Here is a 21,254-nt window from a genome sequence, read left to right on the forward strand (position 1 = left end):
GTATATCTAAAGGAGAAAATAACCAAATGCCCACAAGTGTATCCCATTTTGTGAAGTAAGCACTGGTCTATATATTCCCTGCCTAATCATCTAAACATAGTCATAGACAAGGAAATTGCTAGGTTAATAGTAGAAAATAATCATTTATCAGGAGAGAATCAATGGCACATTATTTTTAGCATGATTTTATCTAGGTAGTTTTGTTCTATCAAATATTTGTTCTGGTGCTAAATTAGGCTGCAAGTTTAATTTTTACCAGGGAAATATATATATATTTGCTAAACCAGAAAGGAGAAAGTCCATATTAAAAATAACTATGATTACTGAGACATTCTATCAAAGTCATAAATAATTATTTCCATTTTTCATTCAGATATCCCAAAGTGTTTTAATATTTCACAATAATGAACTCATTAATCCTTACATCCTCTGATGGTACAGGTAAATAATCTGATTAACCTTGCTTTGCTTTTTTTTTTTTTTTTAAGATAATTGTAAAATGACTTGCAATGCTGTTGTGTTTGCAGGGAGGGGGATACTAGCCAATTCTTGATTCTTTAGTCTTCACCAAGACCATTTTACCACCAAATCTCAGTGAATGAATTTGTGTGAAATTGACTGATGTTTTTGTTACTAGTTGTTGCATTTTTTTCTTTGTTTTTAAAAATTTATTTTCAGCAGACCACATCTTGCTTGCCTTCTTACTCTGTTAGCAATATTTCTCTCATAACTTGTTTATTTGGCTTCTTTCTTGGTCACCCTATTACCAAATTTTTCTGCTTGGACATTCTTCCCGGCCGAACACTTTCTCTTAGTATTATTACAAATTGAATGCTTCCTTCAAGGCTGTGTATCTTATTACGTAATATCAAATTTTATTCCATTTTGGTTAATTTTACTTTAAGATTAAGTTATTTGTTCTGCCCAGAGGTCACTAAATTGAATACTACCACTTCTGTTCCCTTTCTGCCTTTTTACTTATGAAAAATCATTCTGGTTACATTTCAGGAGGAATCATCTGCCCCAAACCATTTGCCTAAGCTGTGTCTCTAGAGCATAACCCAAATAAGTCTTTCTTTTTTATTTTTCCTCCCGTTGAAAATCAGAGCAAGCCATTCCAAGGCTTTACCTATCAGTACATTGCTAATTACACTAAATCATTTCATTGTAAAGATGAAGAAATCTGGGAAGCAGTAAAAATATAGAAGAGAAGGTTTATTAGTGTGTATATAGAGAGATGGAATTCAATAAAGAAAGGAGAAATGATCAGAAGGCATAATGGGGGAAAAAAAGCAATACTAATGTGGCTTTTCAAATTAACATGAAGTAAAATACTGGAAAGACCAAAGCTATCTTCTTTCCCCTCCCCCCTCTCCAAGACACAGGGTATAGAAAAAATTATCAGAAAGTAGAATCTAGTTGCTTCTTTTTGACAGGGGAGTAGGTTCCTGTTATTCCATATTATGTAAAAAATGAATTTAAAAGGGTTATTCAGGTTAGGTTTCACTGACATTGCAACAACTAATCTAGCTATCAGAATTTATGTCTTCTTAATGAACTAGAGTGGTGGATGGTTAGAGAAACCAGATTGTCACACCAATCATGTCTTTTCTACAGTTCTTTCTAATAAGTAATCAACTATATACTTATCTGTGTACGGATTGGTAAAATATGGCTGTCCATTAATGCCAAAACAGCAATTCATTTCTTGCATATAATATTACACACTGTGATGGCTAATTTTATACCTCAACTTGGCTAGGCTATGGTGCCAAATATGTTTGGTCAAATACCAGTCTAGATGTTGCCGTGAAGGCATTTTTTAGATGTGATTAACATTTAAATTAGTAGATTTTGAGTAAATCAAATTACCTCCCATTATGTGGTAAGCCTCATCCAATCAATTGAAGGCCTTAAGATCAGACACTGAGGTTTCCACAGGAAGAAAGAATTCTCTTCAAGATTTCAATATAGAAACCTGTCTGTGTTTCCAGCCTGCTGCCCTACAGAATTTGGATTCAAGGACTGCAACATCAACTTTTGCCTGTGTCTCCAGCCCATTAGCCTGCTCTATGGATTTCAGACTTTCCATCTACCAAAATTGAATGGGCCACTTCCTTAAAATCAATCTTTGTCTCTCTTCCTCTCTCTCCCTTGTTTCTCTGGATAATCCAGACTAATACATGTGCTTAAAGGATGTCTTCGGCTGTTGCAATACAATTTATATTCACCTCTATATCATCTCATTCTACATTAGAAGAAGAACAGTTTATGTCCATTACTTTGGATCAGTAAATATAAATAGAACACTTTTAAATCATTATTTGTACAAAGACCCTACTCTTACTGGCACCCTCCAAGAACCAGGTCCTCACCTACTAATGCCCAAATTATCTACACGTCTTATTCTTCCTTCTCCTGTATAACAATGCCAGTTTTATCTTGATAAAACACATATATCAAAGGGTTATTTTAATAGACAAAACTCTAAAAATTCTATAGTATATAAATAAGATAAAATCCTCCCTGACCAGTTCCTAGCACTGAAAACCCTTCACAATTAGATCTGCCTCTGTGACTTTATTATCTCCACAATCCCCAGCATAAATCCTATATTCTAGTGAGAGCAAATTCCCTGTTGTCCCTAAAGATGTCAAGTTCATTTTTGTCTTCCTTTTTCCTCCTGCTTCTTTCTTCCTTTCTCACTATAATGATCTTACTCTCCTCTACTGCCTACCTAAATCATACCTGCTTTTCAAAACCTAGCCTATGTTTCATATTTGCCTAAGAATTCCTAGACTATTCTAGTGCAAGTTGAAGAGCCCCTATTTGAGTGCTAGAGTATGTCATAGACTATCATAGACTCATGAAGTCACAAATTTTGAAAAGCCATCAATAATCATCCATTCCAACCATTATCAAAGACATGAAAATACCTTTACAGCATTCTGAACAAGTGGTCTTTCATTCCCTTCCTCCACACTTCCAGCGATGAAGAATTCAGTACCTCCTGCCCATTTTATTTTATGAACAGCTCCAAATCTTAGAGGTGTCTTCCTCTAAGTCATATTTTGACATGTATAGTAACAGCCAAGAAATGAAATATTTTTGAGACATAATTTATAATATAAATGCCAATATAAAAACCACCAAAATACATAAAAATGATTATCCCTGCATAGATACCAAAGCAAATTTTATCCAAAAATGTCCATTGGAACAATTTTTGCAGTCCAGAATTTGTCTTTTTTTTTTTCCTAGTCTTTATTTTAATATTAAATAATGACTTCCAACTATGTTCCAGTTTGGCTACAATGATATGCTCATACAGACAGATTGGTTTTTTAATTAATCACGTGATGCTTTACATCTGCCCTTGTCTTTATTCTTTAGCAAACTAGATAATAGTCTCCTCTGAGTCAGATGCTATCTTAGAGCCCTCATTTTTCTCTCTTTGTACTTAGATCAGTGCAAGGAACATCAACTTCTCTCAAATGATTGCTGAATTTAAAAACTGATTTAAGGAAGGAAAATGTACACAGCAAAAATCATTCCTGGGACTTCCCTGGTGGTCCAGCATTTAAGACTCCGTACTCCCAATGCAGGGGCCCGGGTTCAATCCCTGCTCAGGGAACTAGAGCCCGCATGCTGCAACTAAAGATCCCGCATGCCACAGTGAAGATCCCACATGCGACAACGAAGATCCCACCTGCCGCAACTAAGACCCGGCACAGCCAAATAAATAAATAAATAAATATTAAAATAATAAATAAATTTAAATTAAAAATTAAATTTAAAAAACTCCTAAAATATTTGGTAGAATCCAATTTCAAGATCAAGCCACAGAGAAACTTTCCTTTTAGTTTTTTTGTTTTGCCTTTTCCCCCTTGAAAATATATGCCTAACAACAAATAGTGAAGTTCTTTACTCAAAAAAATGTGCTGGTCTTTTTTTCTTAACTGAAAATATGTTACTGGAATGAAGTTGACAGATATAGATAGCAATAAAAAATATTGTACCAAAATCTTGAAATAAAATGATAAAAACAAGCCTACTTACCCATATATATTTTCAAATTAAGGACCATCTGTGAGCTTTAACTGTGATTCTTATATATGAATCTCTTGAAGTTTACCTCTGCTTTACTGCACTTTCCTATAAGTAAACTGAATCCAGTGCTAATAGTTTTGCAGAACATTGTATAACATGAATTTAGAGTTATGTCTGTTTGTTTGTTACTTGCCTGTTTTTACTCTCTTGTGTATCCTTGCTCAGAGAGATACTGAGGGAGTCATTCTTTGTACATCTTCTTCATCCTCTGATAATCTTGCAAGGTAATTAGTTAAAAAAAAGAAAAGATGTAGAATGTATAGCAAATATGTAGCAAATTGGTAAAAGAAATAGTCTAGTAGGGAAATTATGCTAAAAAAATAAAGACATTAACTGTACTAGGCAGGGAGGAGAATATCTAAAGGTATAATTGGCAAGGCGATTGACAAGATGACCTACTAGATTATTGTTTCCATCTCTAATTTTAGTTTATCAAGGAGGATTTTCATATTGCAATTAAAAAAATCTTCCACGTGTCAAGTATTTATTTTTTGTGCGTAGCTGATACGTAAATGTTTCTCAAAATGTACACCAACAATCTTTCTGTCAATATAGCCAATCAAGTTTCCTTCCTTACTAGTCTCCTAGGAAACCACTACAGTTTCAGAAATGGATAGCAGAGAGTGGAAAACAAAGGGGTAACCAATCCCCCGTTTTAATGTCTTAAAAATGCAGCTTTGTCATTATTTAATGGCTAAAAGCTAGATATGAGCACTCATTATATGAGGACCACCTCAAAAATTCTCCTATAAGGGAGAGTATTTATTTAATTTTATAAGTTTGATTTTCACAGGAAAAAAGACATAGAAAAGTCTTAACTGACTGCTCAGATGTGAAAAATGGTGGCCCTTAGTTTTTTACAAATATGTTGTGGCAGTTTTGCTTGTGCCTACCTCTTCTCAGCAAGATTCTTTTTCCTGCCATTATTCAGTAACATAAGCACTGTTTTTGTTTAGAAAATCCATTCTTTCAGAATTGCATCTTCCAAACAGACAGTTTAGATCTACTAGTGCATCCAAAACCTTATGCATTGATTCTCTTATTTGACTCTAAATCCATAATTCCCTCTCAATAGTTTCCCTAAATTCTCAGTGGGAAGAAAAACCACTGCCCAGCATTCCCAAAGAAAAGAGTGAGTATCTCCCAACTAAAATTCCAAATGCACACAAAAAATGACAAAGTAGTTTCTCCTAAACTTCCTCTCAGGACACACACACAGGCCTTCTGTACCCTCCCTTTATTTAATTCCCTCTCCTCGAGCTACAGCTATTTGAGCAGCAGCCAACCATTGTGCCATCCCCAGGCTTATTTACCAGGTCTTGTGTACTCCTGTTATCATCTAGTATCTAGTTGTTCCTATAACATATATTTTTTTCAAGCAGTAATAACTGCTGTGAAACAGAGAATAGGCAGACAGTGGACAACTGCAGAGAGACTGTAGGCAGGACAGTTATGCATCCTGCCACATTCTCACTGGCATGTGGTTGTGGTGGCAGCGGTGGCAATCCCTTCTGACTTTCCCCACCCTACACTAGGTGAGTGCTAACAACAAAGCAGCACCCTTCCCCTTCCCACTAAGGCAACAGAAGAGCACTTTTACCTTGATCTGTCCTACTCCGGGTAAATGCCAGCAACAAGGAGACAACACTCCTTGCCAGCAACAAGGAGACAACACTTCCCAGACTTCTAGCCTGCAGAACTAGGGGATAATAAATGGATGTTATTTTAAGGCAAAAAAAAAAAAAAAAACTAATAAAATAGAACAGAGTAAACTGTCTACATAGAGTGAACTCTTGATTACATTGTAACAATTTCACAAGTTACCTTAAAATGTGTCTATAGGTTTTATCCACAAATCCCAGGAAGACTAATGTTCATAAAGCACTCACCGATCATAATGACCATATAAAAAGGACTGAGTTCAGCACTTCTGAAAGCATTATTTAACGATCAACACAGCTCCGTAAGTAAAGTTATTTCTATTTATTCAGATAGAAAAACCTGACTCACTGAGGTTAAATGACTTGCCCAATGTCACATGTAACTGATACAATTAATGGCAGAGGTGAGTAGAAGGAGGGATTATAGAAAAGGAAAGGAAAGGCCAACTGGGCGAAAGTCTAGGCTACTGATGCAGGAAAGCACAGAGGAGAAAGGGAAAAGGGTAAAAAAAGAGTGAATACATAGGAAGCTGACATTCCCTGGAGTTGAGAAGTACAGATCTACATGTGGTCTGGCTCTAGATAGAGAACTCCCCTCCCAGATAAGTTGGTTGTTGTAGTAGTGACATCAGGGGTGGCAGAGGATATGCCAGTGGAAGTGTCCACACATCCAGGTTCCTGACAGCTGGGTGTGGATGTCCAAGAGTAGTTGGAGCAGAGTTGGGCCTAGATGTTACAGAACCATAATGAGCATGAATTCCAAAGTGGAGAGTCCAGGACAGTGTTTTTGAAAAACAAAAAGGAAGGAATAAAAAAGACCTCTCATGAAAATTAGTTAAAAGTAATTAGTCATAAAATGGTTGTCCCCTGAGGCCAGAGAAGCAACTGGCCCTAATACATTTGCCTATTTTACCCCGAGGCAAGGAAAAGTTGTTCCAGGCAGAAAGTAATAATGACCGGTGCTTGCAAGAGTATCCAATGTAAGTAGGTATTCAACAAATGCTTGTTGAAAAAATTAATACCCAAATGAGTGATTTAATAAATGAGTGAATAAATGAGTGCCAGACTATGAGTCCCAAGATCTGAGCTTTAAACCTATTTTAATTTCCAAATATATGGGTTATCTTGGGCTAATCACCAGCTCTCATTTTTTACAAATTCAAACAAATAAATTACCAATCAAGAAAGTACCTGCCAACTATGAAAGAGAACACTTAGGAGAAGCAAATGAAAGGAGAAGCAAATGAAACTTTGACTATGAAAATACTAAGTCTGAATCGCTACACAAATGAAAGACATTGTATTTATTATTTGGAATCCATTGGAAAAAATGTAAAGTGCTGGGTCAAGGAAAGATAAAGATTTGGGATAAAAATCATGGTTTTCATAATAATACTTTTCAGAAAGAAAAAAGTAATGGGAATTAATTACAGCTGATGAAGGATCCATAAATATATTTATATCCATAAATATCTATAATGTGAATATCACCATATTTAAATAAAAATGTATAAAGGAAAAACAACAGTAAGAAGAAAACAGTTTGTACATTTTTGTTTCCAATTTTTTTCTTTACTTTTCCCGTATAAAGTAAGTGAGGCATAAAATAATACCATGGTAAATTGCCTTTTCTCAAAAAGTATAATATAAAATATAGTAAAGTAATATATACTGAGTGATCACTAATGGTTACATTATACTTCTCATATTTAATTTATATTCCCCCCACAACTTACCCTTTTTCAGCCTTTACAATTTATAATTTATCATATTTTTAATGAATTGAATCCCCTCAGTTATACATGGTTTCCAGAAATGCTTGGTAACTCTCCTGTTGTTTTCTGCAGAAGTGGTTTTTGAAAAACAGTCAGAGATTCCTAAACATGCTTCTAATAAGTGCCTTGCACCCTCAGAGATGTTTCCTGAGCTGTTGTCCAAGTTAACACTGAAGGAGATTTAATGATCTGTCCCTTGAGATTTTTTTGTTGGTTCCCAGGAATGTAGCAAGTGTACAATAATCCCTTTATTAAATGCTTGTGACATGCTTTGTTACTACTGATGTATTAAAGAAAGGCAATTTTCCACAATTCATACTTTCTTCTATCTGCAACAATTCTCATAAGAAAAAGAGAAGGGTTTCACTGTACATCTATCAAGTTGTAAATAGATAGTTATTATTTAGGCAGATTCATAAACATATAGAATCCAAGCATGCTCTCTCCCCTATTTAAATATACTAGATTTTACTTCCTTTAGAAATTTCTTGCACTAAACTGTGTAACACTGGAGTCCTACATACACTACAAATAACCCAATTTGTCATAATATTTCATTTCCTAAAATGGTTTGATCTCCATTACGTAATTTTTATTTTTACGTATCCAAACAATGTTCTCAATATTAGTTTATAAGGAAGAGAAAAACAGGAATTTATGTCAGCAAAACTATACACAAAATCCAGCAGCTCATGAGAATGGAGGTGATTAATTCGTGCTTCAGCATACCGCTGTGGCCATCAGGAGGCTGGGACTGAGTTCCATTCTCTTACACAAGTATGCTATGTGGGTTTGGCCAAGTCCCCTACTCAACCAAGCTTCTGTATCATGAAATGAAAATCTGTGAACTTTCTGTAAACATCACCTATGAACCTATGAGTTGCTCACTGAGAAAGGCTTGAATTATGTCAATTAGATTTATTTGGTTACCAACAAAAGCAACTGACTGGCTAGCTTACAGAGAAACGGAATTTATCAGAAGGATATTGTGCAGCCCACAGATACTATGAGACAGTTGGACAACCAGGCCCCAAAAAGGACAAGAGTAGGAGCAACTCTCAGGTTCCATAGGAAATAAAGAGCATTCTCTTCAGGGAGCTGATTTTTTTTCTATCTTTGTAACATTTAACTCAAAATCCCTTTTGTTAGAAGAAAGAGTTCCATGGGCCTACCTGAGCTTATCATTGGCTAGAGGGTATCAAACCCCCTGATTTAAAGTTTTCCTAATCTGACTCATAATGATGAACAGTATTTATGCTGAAGAACTGGATCTGTTATTCATTACATAAGATTAGATTAACTAGAAATTAGACTATCTCGAGGTGAATTCAGAAGTGAAGAGTTGATTCTAAAAAACAACAGAAAGAGAAGAATCAAACATTTAGTTGGTCATTTAATATATCATTTTATTAGACTTTTTGTAATGTGGGCACATTTTTTATGGAATTTAGGATTAAAATGACAAATGCAATTCGTTTCCAAAGAGTGGAAAATAAGTGAGCACTGATCAAGAGAAATGGTGATTCCACAGAAATTAGGTTCAAGTATACACTTGGGTTAATAGATTTGCCCTCAAGTAAGAAAACAGTCAGAGGAAATACTTAGATATACTAAATCTACTGGATTTTTCAAACAATTGAGAAGTCTGGTGTGCTGTTTGCTTCAAACAGAGCCAACCTTTAACTTTGATGGCATACGATGCTATTTTACTTGACAAGCTTCTCCTCCAAATCACCTCTAAATTCTACCACCAGAGAACCACCATTTTTCTTCTCTCTTTCATTCATGTGTCCATTTGTTTACTTGTTCATTCATTTGTTTGTTAGCACACGAATCCCCCTACTAGATATAACCCTTTATATCAAGAAGGCATTAATATTAAATGCTATTTGAATGCCCTTCTTCTTCACAAAAGGCAGCCTGGACATCTGGGATGTGTGTTAGAAACTGACCAGAGGCACTTAAGAGGCAAAGAGAAGGAAAGCACTGGAAACAGGGAGGCTGCCTAAGGTCCAGCTCTCTGGGCCTCTCCACCGAATAGTTACACCTAAAATCCCTAGTGGTTGATGAAACTGAAAAACTATAACTACATGTATTTGACATAAAAGCTATAGCCCTTGATTTTTATATAAACTCCCCGCCCCCAATTAGCTATATTTTTAGTTTGTCTTTGCTTGAAATATAGACCAAATATTGCATGGAGCTAGTTAACCAAGACCTGTTATACATGTTGGACATGATAAATTGTGAGCTTTTCCTTCCCTCAGTTATGTCAGTGCCTCTTTAATTTCACTTCAAATTATTGATTTTATTAAAGTTAAAAATTCAAAATATTCTTTTTAATATAATAAACAAAAAACACGTCAGTAACCATTTCTAAAATTGTTCACCTATATCTATCACAAACTTCAAGTTTCACGGCTCTCCAGTACATTATAAAATACAACGTAATATTATGGAAAAGCCTGAATTTCTTAGGGCAAAATTTTCTTTGGGTCACTGAATTTAATTAAAAGATTGTAACAAGCTTATACTTAAACACACAGAATATGCTTACAACTGTCTTCATAATGTTTAAATACCTTCTTAAGAGTGAAAAAATAGGCAACCACTTTATTTGTTTGCATTATACTTTTTAAAGTCTGGTTGTTTTTTTTCCCCACACTGGATCAACTTATTACTTAGCTTTATTCTTTCACAGTAATGATGAATATTTTGCATTTTAAGTACATACAATCCATAGTTAAAATAAAAATGTTCTAATATTTAAAAATATGAAAAGAACCTCTGAACAATATTCCTCAAGAGTAGAATAAAGATATCAGGGTATGTGTAGTTTTAACGTTTATCCTGGCAGTTATAACATACACTGTTAGGACCATTATAGTAAAATAGATAGTGACACCAAAGTGAAATTTCAGTTTTAAAACCAAAACTAAGAAAAAAGAAAAGAAGCATGAGGCAACAGTTGTAAAATTACAAATAACTTTAACTACCTTTTTTAACTTGGAACAGAAACATAACTATTTACCGATGGAACATTCCAAACTGAATTGCTCCAGGGCTGAGTGCCATTACCTCTCCTGGTTTTCTTCCATCTGTCTCTCACTGTCTAGATTTTGATTTCAGACTTGTCAAATTTTCTGTTTCTCAGCAGTACACGTTTTTGACAGTAGAGGGCACTTTGAATTTAGACAAAGCCCAAGAAATCTCTGAATCTTCATTCAGAGAGCTTTTGTTTGACTATAAAGAAATAAAATGCAATTTTAGTGTACATTGAAAATGACACATTTTTAGACTATGTGATGTTAAAGTTTGTTTCTATTATGTGAAATCAGTCTCTCACTTTATATTATTTTATAAAAATACTGTAATATGAATGTCATGCAATATCACTGGGTCTAGAAAAGATCTATGACACAATAAAATAACAACAAATTAGGATCAATCTATGAATAAATAAATCTTTGATTTTTTTCTAGTTAAAAGAGCCAGTGAAGAACAAAACTGCATGTACATGTTAAGTGACACATTAAAAACTACATGAAAATCCTAAATTACACTATAAAACTATAAAATGTCTAAATGAAATTGGAGACACAAAAATTCTATTTACTCAGCTCACCACAGAAGTATAAAGACTTCATCCTTCTTTTTATAGCTACTTAAAGAATATTCTTAATGGAATGTAAGTTTTCATGTAATCTCACATATCATTTTATAAAACTTCCTTCAATGTCACATTGAAAAAACTATTTAAATGACCTGACAGTCTATTCTCTTGTCTTTAAGAAAATTCTTTTCAAAATTTTCTAAAATGCTACATCATGTTGTTGAAATATGTAAAATAATTTATCTAAATGTAGTATAATTGTTTTTCTAATACAAATGAATATCTTGATCACATTCATTTATGTGACAAATGTAATCTTACTTGTAATTATTCCACTCCACTTGAAATAACCAAATAATAAAATGTAATGCATTTTAAAATTTCAAAATAGACAATTACTTCTTCTGTATACATTTGTCACCACATCAAATAATTTCCGCTTCTAATTTAAGGCACTAAGTTCTTTCCTACTTAAAAAAATTTCATTTCTTCATTTAATTGAAACCAATTATCTTATATTTACAAGTTAAAATTTTGAAGTTTGGCTTATTCTTCCTAACCAAAAATGCACCTACTTAAAGCTAATTGTGAGTCTGGTAGCTTCCAAACTATGGAGAGATCCCCAGTTTTGCCATTTAGGAGTTTATACTTAAAAACACAATAAATCTATTTAATTCTCCAGCAAGTGAACAACTTGCCTAAACTCTTCAATTGTTAAATGGCCAAGTGTATAAAGACATACATAATTGTATGGCGGAGTTAAAGTTCATAGATGTAAAATATTGTAAACTTTTAGGGTAGAATTTAAAAGTCACATGGGGTAGGCTTAATGAAGGCAGACAGGTTGGCTAAAAATGCCAAAAAATGTACAATTAGTTTTGCTTGAATATTTACTAGAGGAGAGAAATCCATACTAAAAAGGCTTATTGATTTTTTTGTTTATCTAATTAAGGAAAATAAAGTTGAATGCTTCCACTCACCCTGACTTCCAAAAATATGAGAAAAATAATATAAAGATGTATGTCTCATATATAACCTTGCCCTGCATAACTTTCATAAGAGAAAAGCAAATAAACAGCAATTGTCACTACTCTAAATGCACCGGCACTCCCTAAGATTTATCTTTACCCCTTCATTCATTTATTATTGCTTGTAAACTATGTATTTGCCACTAACACTGTCTGAATAGATTTGAAACAGTAAGGGTAACAGGCCCAAATGGACGTGCCTATTAACCCTTCCCTCTTCTGTCTTGCCCTTTAATGGCCTATAACTTCATTCAATCTGTAGCTACATTTGTGTTCCTTTTACAACAAAAAGGGTCATAATGTTGTCTCTGATAATACTGAAATTGCCTCATTTGTTCATCTTCTTTCAGTGCCTTGGAGCTGGTCCCCCTCTCAAGCGATGCCTAGGTTTATCCCCATCAACTTTGAAAATTACGGTCTTGTTTAGTCCCTGGCAATCTCACCCACAAAGTGTCTCGGGGTTTGACGAGCCAACCGGAAGACAGATGCCCGGGGAGGCCCAGGTCTAACTGGCTCCGGGAACTAACGCCTGAGGCCGCAGGGACACCTACTAGAACCAACCCGGGTGTCATTCGCGTGTATCGCGGAAAAAGAAAAGGCGGCTTTGCCAACCCCCAAGGCAAGGGAGGGAGCAGCCGGTCAGCTGACGCTGAGAAGGGAGTGAAGGAATGAGAAGAATGTGCTTGCTCAGAAGATGCGAGAGATAGGGACTCCCCACTCTGACCCCGGTGCTGCGGCACCGGGGAGAAGCCGGGCCTCCCCACAGCTGTTACCACTCGGGCTGTCACCGCGGCGGCCGCTCTGCGCGCCGCCGGGACGGTGATGCCGTTGCTGGACCGGCCGCGGCAGCCGCTTCTGCTTAGACTGTGGCCCCTGACCCTTCTGCTGTTGCTTCCTTGATTTTAGCATCAGCTTTTCTTTTCTTTCTTTCTTTTTCCTTCTTTTTTCCCCCCCCTCCTTATCACAAGAGGCAATACCTCTTGCAGAAAGCAGAAAATAGCCTCCACATTTGCCAAGATAGCGAGGGCGCCGGGAGAGGAGGGAAGGGTGGGGTGGCTGAGGCCTCTAACAAATCTGGGTTCCTGGGGCCCCTCCTGTCTTTTCTCTCCCGCTCTGCTTAGCATTTTCCTTCCTGCTGCAGCGATGCTTTGTCAGCCTTGGGCTGGGAACTAACTCCCGCGTAGTCCCCTCCTCCTTTCCGACTTTCGAGGACGCTTCACCCCTCACCCCTCCAACCAGGAGAAAAATACTAAAAGGTAGAAAAGGGAAGTAAATCCTCCAAGAGAACTTCATCTTCGGCAGTCCAAATTTTACAGGGATTCGTGTAAGAGAAAACGGATCTTTTCAAGTCCTGGGACAATAAAATAAAATTCAAACGGATGAATATGGCAGGTTGGGGAGCAATTAACTGCTAATTTGGAAGAACTCTTCTGGAGGATTTTCCTGACCTGCCCATTCATGTTACTTCTCTTTCTACGATCCTCTTCCCCTTTCAAGGCTAAAAACGGGGTATGATTCAGCTCATAAAAATATGTCACAGCAATTGGAATTTACCCTTTGACCTTCTCTCTCTCACCACCACCTCACCTACACACACACACACAGAGAAGCTGCAATTCACTAGCTAGCCCTGTTTTCACTAAACAGATGGCTGTGTCACTGGTGAAAACTGCCTTTTTGCACAAGATAAAACTTCTAAGATCCTAGGATAGCACCTATTTGCAAAAGGAGCTCAAAGCCACATTTTTCTGCGGTGCACATGTGAATGCTGAGATAGTCTGGGCAATAGAGAGGTAGATAGATAAATAGATGTTATATGCAGAGGAGAAAAAAAAACAAACCTGTCAGTAAATAGCAATCTTTCTTTTAACATCATTCTCTATGAAATTTGTTTTTCTGGGTCAGTTATGGATGATTATATTCAGCATTTAACATTCAGAAGCATAATTCTTTCAGGGATTCTAGTGACTAGATTTAAAACACACAGGAAAGGGATAGAAAGCTGAGTCTAAAATGTATGAGGAAAGTTTTCTAGTTTTTCTAAAAACCTGTTCACCTTTCCAAATAATTTTTCCTTGCCTTTGTGCTGTGAAAGCCCCATTACCAGCTATGGAAAAAACAGTGCTAAGTGTTTTGTACAATTTCTTTTTGTGTGTGTGAAGCTTGAAAAGCCAAGAAAATGGGCAAAATACTGAATCAGGCCACCAGGGCCAGTTCAAATGCACAGAGAGACATTTTTACTGCATTATTTGAACTATTACTAAATAAAATTCTTTCTTCCTCGGAGCTTGGCTAAGTACTAATTTTCCAAAGCATGAATACGACTTCTGGTGGAAAGTTAGAAATAATTTAAATGCATGACTACACCATTGTACCCTCTCAAATTAACAATATTCCTTTAGCCTTACCCTACATCCTGAGAATGGTGCAGGCTCAAATCACGTTGGGAGGGTCTAAAATGTCCAGGAAGCGTTCGAATCTAGAGGTTTGAGAACATAAGGGACAAGTTTAAACACTGTTTTCTCCGTGAATGTGGGGACTACAAATGATAAATGGAAACAGTTTCTGGCAGTTCATTACCAGATGCCTAAGTAATGACTAACTGACAAGTTAAAAAAGAAATTGCCAGACAGGAATTAAGTATGTATTATACTCTTCTTTTTGAAACAATTATTTCACTCTTCTATGTTTGCACAACATGCTGCAAACACTCATATGCTTGAACTCACAGCCCAGAACTTACAATAAGAATAACAATGCATAAAAAACTACATAAGGTCTTTACTAAGTAACTCGGCACCATTTTTCCCAAATCCGGAGAAAAATCTCAGATTTTCTGCAGTAATTATTCACATTTGCTAATGCTATCTCTGCTTGGTACAGCACAGATGATAATTTAACAACATCAGTCTTTAGGTAATAATTTTTCTCTACTGTTTCTATGTGCTGCTTAAGGTTTGGGGGGGTTTCCTTCTTCTTTGTATACTCTCCATTTTGTTTGGAGTTCATGAATAAAGATAAATCTGCAAGTAATCCTGGATACCCTTTATCACTGTCTCTAGCTTAGTGGTGGTCTGCCATTTTTATTGAAACTTGGGCACCAACTGCTGGTTAGAAATATTTTTCATGGAATTCTTTGTACTTTAAATAAACTACTACTTCAGGATCTGCCATGTGTCCCTCATTCATCTTTAAGGCACAAAATCTCATGTACTTTTTGTGAGCTTTGACTCTGAAATATCTGTCTCACATATGCAGTCTCTAGCAATCTCTGAACTCAATGCAGTTTTATTGATGACCTACAGCAAATTAGGGCAGAAATGTGTATTTTGAAGGTTTGTGCTGTGACTCATCGTATGCAAACAAACAAAATTCATTTTGAAAAATCGAGCCTATATTCATTTTCCACTCTTTTTACCAGAGACCAGTTTTAAAATGTCTCTGTGTGGGTTTCACGTAATGAACATCACAGAGGGGGAAAAATTGCTATTCCCTTTGGCATTTCTCCTCTTAAGGTGGTAGAAAAATACGCATCTGCTTTTCCTGTGGAGAGGGAGATAATATGATAACCTTCTGATTATATACATAAGCGGAAACTGATCAGCTTCTCTTTTGGTTCATTTTTAAGGGCAAGTTCCAGTTCGATTGTGCTAATGCACATATTCATGAATCTCTCCAAACAAGATTCACGGCCCTCCAGGGAACCCTTGAAGTGTGCATCATTGTTTCAATGAAGTATCTTCATTATAAAACATAGGGACTATAAAAGGTGAATATCATTTGCCTCAGCCTAATATAATCTCTGGTCTGACTTTCCTCCACTATGATTTCTTTCTTTCCTTTCTTTCTGCCTACCATCCTTCCTTCCTTCCTTCCTTCCTTCCTCCCTGCCTTCCTTCCTTCCGTTCTTTTAAACAAAAAGAAAAAAATGACAAAAAAATCATATTAGATATTAGACAAAATCGAGGGAAAAAATCTGTTTCTTTTCAAAGTCAAACTTAATCTCCTTTGAAATGTTATATAGGTAGGGTTAGAAAACTTAACTCCAAAATCCAAAAATCCTTATATTTGTACAAATGTTTTATTTGATAAAAAGCAGCTTATGGAAATTTTTGGTCTCTGGGTGTGCATAAGTTTCTTGCATTGAAAAAATAAGGCCAAAGGTGGAAGGTATAAAAAATAAGTAGGTAAACACTGTTAAAGCAAGCAAAGAAGAGAGGCACTATCATCAGAACAATGTGATGAAAACAGGCACACAGATTCTTCAGCTCACTGGCATTATTGTAAAGGGAGCAATATCTTGAACTGATCAGTCTTTTATTTATATTTGTACCAAATATAAATCCTAATGCTTCCCCTTTCTTCTCTTTAGAATTCTTCCAGAGAACCTGAGATTTTAAGGAGTTCTACTAATGCGTGTGTTACAAAGAGGTCTTTATTACAGAGGACATGAATAGAGGTCTGAGTGAGACTACAAAAGCCCTACACTGCACTCGGGTATAATGGGGTGCTTTATAGGGAAGGAACACTGTCTTTGGGGTATGAAGGACAGTTTAATACAACATCTATTGCAAGGGAACAAAGGAGTTATATAGCTCACAAATTAGGGTATTCACATCCAGATATATTAGTGGTGGAGTGTAGAGACTTGGAATTCAGTGTAAAATGATCTTGTCATCCAACAGAGCACACTGTGGAATGTGGCATTCCTTGGATGTAAGTTGTATAGTCATCAGAATAGATTGTACAAGTCACAAATAACTGACACTCTGTGACTCTATAGCGATTAGCTCCCAAAGATAGTAATTCTTAGTGGCACTAAAAATAAGATGAGACATCTATGATTAAGCAGGAAATGACAAATGTAATCCAAGATACTATATATTCCAGTTGTCTTAGTCTCTCCGTGAAAATTAATTGAGGATAATATTTTTTAAGAGGCATAAGGGGCACAGCACATACAACGTGGAGTCCATGATTTATTGTTTCGGTTTAAGTCACCACTTCAGACGGACAGTCAAATCTCAAATCTCTATTGCTTGATATGCCATGAGGTGGGGAAAGGAAACAAGAATTGAACAAAAATTCAAGACCTCAGCACCATGCTATCGGAGCTGCTTGTCAAGTGGACAGGCCAACAGGCAGACTACAGTACACTCCCTCCTCACCATTGAAATTAGTAAGGTCATGGCTCGTTCTATGTTGCTAAATCCTCTGGATTTACTTTCAATCCTTGATTTACTGTTACTGTTTTACATTTGACATTTGCATTTGACACTTAACCACACACTCTCATTCCCTTGGCTTCCCCACCCTCAACCTTCATAATTTTACCCCAACCCTCTCTAGCCACTCTTTTCTTACCCTGCTTCTTGGACCCCTTTGCCTTAGCCCACTCCTTAAACAGAACTATTCCTCTTAGATCTGTCTTCATCCCTTTGTTCTGCCCATTCTAAACCTTCTACTTGGATGATGTCAACTATTCTTATGGCTTTAATTATCTGTATAATTATGAGGCTGACTCTCCAACCCCAGCCCTGATTTCTCCTCTGAGCCCATGCTCATGAAACTCACTCTCTCCTGGAAAACCACCTAGATCCCCCACAAGAACCCTGAATTGGATGTGTCCAAAACTGAATTCATATTATCCTCCCCCCTCTCCCAGATTTCACCTATTCTCTGCCTCCTGTTTCCTCATCTTAGAATGGCATCATCACCCAAACTGTTGCCTAAGTCAGAACGAATCATCCTTCTCTTTTATGCTTTACCACCAGTTAGTCATTAATTCCTATCCTAAATCTACAGATTTATCTCCACCTCCATCACCATTCTCTTGGTTCAAGCCACCATGATCTATCATTGTGATTATTGCAACAGACTTCTACCTGGTCTCCCTACTTTAGTTATACTCTGATCTAATACTTTCTTCCCAATTTTCTTTCTAAAATACAAATCTGACTATGACAAAAGGGTAATGTGTTTATGTAGGGTGAAGGAGAAGGCAGAGAAGATAGATATTATGCACAGCATGATACTGTGAATACTCACCCAATCCATTAGCACATCCTGTTGGCTCCATCATCAGAATATGATTTAAATAAGATTTTCCACATAAATTACTGCAATAGTCCCTAATTAGTCTTCCTATCTCAGTCCTTATTATCCTAGAGTCTATTTTTAAGAGAACAGTCAGAGTAATAGAGTTACCCCTAAGTCAGATTGTGTTGTGCCTCTACTCAAAAGCCTCTAGTGCTTTTCCATTTCATTCAAAGTCAAGTCAAACTCTTAATGGCCTACAATGACCTACCTGATCCAGCTCCTGATTTCATCTGATTTCATCCCCCACAGTTCTTCCTCTAGTTCACCATAGATTCAACACTTAGCAACACAGACCAAGAAAATCGAGTCGACCAATGCCAAGGTAATTTTGGGACCGAATCCAGGTTCTACAATTACCTGGTTTAAAAACCTTCAGCAAATTATTTTATCCCTCTGAGCATCAGTTTCCTCATGTTCAAAACTAGGATAAAATGCCCATTTCAAAGGGCTTCTGTGAGGAACTTAGGTATGTAATAAGATGTATGCCTGCCATGTAAAAGGCATTCTTAAATTTTATTCTTTTTCCCCATTTAATTACCTTCAAAACCAATTCAAGAAGGATTTCCTACTTTGAACTAACACAAAATTTTTCCTGAAAACAGTTATATTTATTAACTTTTAAGCCTAGTAATTCATATAATTCCTATAGTAGATCAGATTTCAAAATGAATCATTGTTATTCGTGTTATTTTATCCTTAGAAAATTCACTGAATTGTCTTCATTTATCATTGCTGTCTAGAAACATATAGAATCCTATTATCACCTATAATCTTGTTATAGTTTTCTCTTTAATTTTCTAAAATATTTTAATATAACAAAATGCTGACATGACACATTGAATCAATTATTTGAATTGTATTGGGATTACTTCAATAGATTGCTAAAATAAACCCTGGAAGAACTCAGTTATTTAGGTTATAGACTTTGCAGCAGTGTCATGAGTTTCATATCACACATTTATAAAAGAAGAAGGCAAGCCTGTGTTCAAATCACAATCCCAGCTTTCACTAGCTCTGCAACCTTGAGAACATTATATAACTACTCTGAGTCTCAATTTCTTATGCCATAAAATGGGGTTAATAAATAGTAGCCACTTCATAGGAAAGTTTTGAGAATTAAGTAAGATATGCAAGTAAGACAGCTCAATAATGTTTACTAACAGTAGCAGAGGTAAGGGTAATACTCATAGTAGTAGTAGTAGTAAATTAGTCTCCTTACAGTAAGACTAGGATTCTGGAAAAGAATGTTGAATGATCTTGAAAACTCTGTATTAAGATTGCTCTCTCAATTCTCTTAAGGGACAACCAAGTATTTCTTTACCCTCTGATTTTTGTAATTTTCTTAAATTCTCATATGTGAATCAAACATTAAAGATATTTTTGATAGAGTCAGGAAATCAGCATGAATGAGATACTGTTTCTGAAAAGTCAAAGTATAACACTCAGACATCTTCAGCCAGATTTTTCTGAGGCTGAGATTCACTGTCATATGAAGAAAACAGCCATGGAGAGACTTGGTTTTAAAAGCTGTAGGTTCCAGTCTCAGCTCTAACACTCACTAGTTGTAGGCACCTAAAAAAACAAAAACAAAAAACAAAACACACACAAACCCATTTACTGAATACCCATTATGGGCTTTGGTGTCCAGTGGGGCAGAGAAAAGGATAAATTTTATATGGTCCCTGATCTCCACAGCATAGTACAATGGCATGACACACACAAAGGTAAGTGCATTCCTTCACTTATTTATTTTACACAAATTTATTAAGAGCCTCCTGTGTATCAGACACTGTTCTAGACAATGGGGAGAGAACACTGAAGAGTCAAATAAATAAACAAACAAACAAAAATTAAAATCTGACCTCATTGAGCTTATATCCTAGTGAGCAGAAATAGACAAAAACCAAAATATATAAGTATGATATACAATATGTTATTAGAACAATTTATAAGTTCTATAGAGAATATAATTCAAGGAAGGAGGATGGAGGCCCAAGCCTTAAATATGTTGATCTCATAAGGCCTCACTGAGAAGATGACATTCCAGGAAAGACCTGAAGAAGGTGAGGGAAAACTCAGGCAGATATTTAGAGGAAGAGAATTCATGGAAAGAACAGAAAGTACAAAGGCCCTGGGGCAGAAACATGTGTGATGGTTGTGGGAAGCAGCAGAAAGGCCTTGTACCCAGAGCAGAGTGAGCAAGGGATGAGACCAGAGAGATGGAAGAGGGGCCAGATTGTTCAGGACCCTGGAGACAAGACAAGTCTGTGAACAGATGTCACTTGGTATACTACAGGGACATAATGTGTTGAAGATAGAGTATGGGGAGAGAGGGGCAGAAACAGGGAGACCCTACAGGCACTCTTGTAACAATCAACAAGAGAGGTGATGTTGGAAGTTATAAGAAGTTATCTGATTCTGGGTAGATTTTGAAGGTAGAGTTGACTGCATTTACTGATGGATAGGAGGAATCACTCTAACATCACGTTTATCGTATTATAAAACATGCAACAGGAGTCTAGGTCTCTTTTTTTCTCTTTTCTTACCACCTCTAAATATGCATACACCACAGATTAATTTTGTCTGAGAGGTTAGGAAAGACTGCACAGGAAAAATGCATTTGACATTGAACTTGTTCTTGAAGAATGACTAAAATTTTTTGGCTGGGAGAAAGGGAAAAAGACTCCAGGGTTTTGCAATTAGTAAATCATTGGAAACGGACAAAATCAGTGTCAGTCGGGGGTGGAATATACAACATTTACAAAACATGTGAGAGTGTTGGTTCATGGCCTGATAGGAGAAAGGTGAGTAACCACATGTATACATGTGGGGTTGGTCTAGGAGCCTTGGGTTACATAATACAGAAACTAAATTCAAATGATTTTATTTAAAAAGGAATGCAAGCATGGCTGCATCCAGGATCAGAAGATGAAATATGTTTTTAGAGCTACAGATCTTGTGAGGGATT

Source organism: Balaenoptera ricei, chromosome 7, assembly GCF_028023285.1.
Source record: "Balaenoptera ricei isolate mBalRic1 chromosome 7, mBalRic1.hap2, whole genome shotgun sequence".
In the NCBI taxonomy this organism is placed as follows: Eukaryota; Metazoa; Chordata; class Mammalia; order Artiodactyla; family Balaenopteridae; genus Balaenoptera; species Balaenoptera ricei.